We start from the raw sequence: 1,575 nt of genomic DNA, 5'->3' as shown, positions 1-1,575 counted from the left end.
GTACCAACAGTACCAACACCACCACCACCACCAGCACCAACACCACCACCAACACCAGCACCAACACCAGCACCACCACCAACACCAGCAACACCAGCAACAGCAAATGCTGGAGAGAGTTGTTTCTCCCTGCTGCAGGAAGGATGTTGTGGAACCTGAAAGGGTTCAGAAAAGATCTGCAAGTATGTTGCCAGGGCTAGAGGGTTTGGGCTACAGGGAGAGGCTGGGGCTGTTTTCCCTGGAGCTGAGGGGGTGACCTTTTAGAGATTTACAAAATCCTGATGGGCATGGATAGAGTAAACAGACAAAGTATTTGTTTTCCTGGGGTGGGGGGAGTCCAGAGCAAGAGGGGATAGGTTTAGGGTGAGAGGGGAAAGATATAAAAGGGACTAAAGGGACAACTTTTTCACACAGAGGGTGGTACGTGTATGGAATGAGCTGCCAGAGGAAGTGGTGGAGGCTGGTACAATTGCAACATTTAAAAGGCATCTGGATGGATATATGCATCGGACGGTTTTAGAGGGATATGGGCCAAATGGGACCAGATTAGTTTAGGATATCTGTTTAGAAAGGTCTGTTTCCAGGCTGTACATCGCTATGACTTTATGAGAGTGGAAAAGGCCCCTTCAGTGTCACATAGAGACTTCTGAAGAAGGAACGTGAGCAATAACATCACACTTGGAAAGAACATTTTTTATTTGATCTTTTATCGTCATGTCTACCTAGGTACAGTTTTGTTTTGCATGCAGTCCAGGCAGATCATACCATACAGCCTGCATTAGGATAATAGAGTCAATAAAATGTGGAGCTGGAAAAAGCACAGCAGATCAAGCAGCATCAGAGGAGCAGGGGAGTCAAAGTTTTGGGTAGGAGCCTGACTTTCCAGCATCTGCGGTCCTCGGTGTCTCCAAGTAAGGGTAGAGGAACAGAGCGAGGTTCGACATTTAAGTTTACAATTTGAGAGACTCCATTCAGGAGTCTAATAACGCGCACAGGAAGATGTCCTTGAACCTGTTGGTACATGTGTTTAAGCTTTTGCACCTTCTGCCCGATGGTAGAGGATGGAAGAGATTATAACCGACTTACCAGGGTAAGTATCGGGGCTCAGGCCTCTGGCACGGAGCCTGTCTCCATTACTCAGAAGGGAAGGGTGGAGAAGAGCAGAGCAATAGTAATTGGGGACTCGATAGTTCGGGGCAAAGATAGGCGGTTTTGTGGGAACGAGAGAGACTCACGTTTGGTATGTTGCCTCCCAGGTGCAAGGGTACGTGATGTCTCTGATCGTGTTTTCCGGGTCCTTAAGGGGGAGGGGGAGCAGCCCGAAGTCGTGGTCCACATTGGCACCAACGACATAGGTAGAAGGAGGGCTGAGGATGTTAGGCAGGCTTTCAGGGAGCTAGGTTGGAAGCTCAAAGTTAGAACGAACAGAGTTGTTGTCTCTGGCTTGTTACCCGTGCCACGTGATAGAGAGTCGAGGAATAGGGAAAGAGAACACTTAAATGCGTGGCTACAGAGATGGTGCAGGAGGGAGGGATTCCGGTATTTGGATAACTGGGGTTCTTTCTGGGAAAGGTG

The sequence above is a fragment of the Chiloscyllium plagiosum genome, chromosome 37 (assembly GCF_004010195.1).
Source record: "Chiloscyllium plagiosum isolate BGI_BamShark_2017 chromosome 37, ASM401019v2, whole genome shotgun sequence".
NCBI classification, from domain to species: domain Eukaryota; kingdom Metazoa; phylum Chordata; class Chondrichthyes; order Orectolobiformes; family Hemiscylliidae; genus Chiloscyllium; species Chiloscyllium plagiosum.
This window is presented reverse-complemented; position numbering follows the sequence as displayed.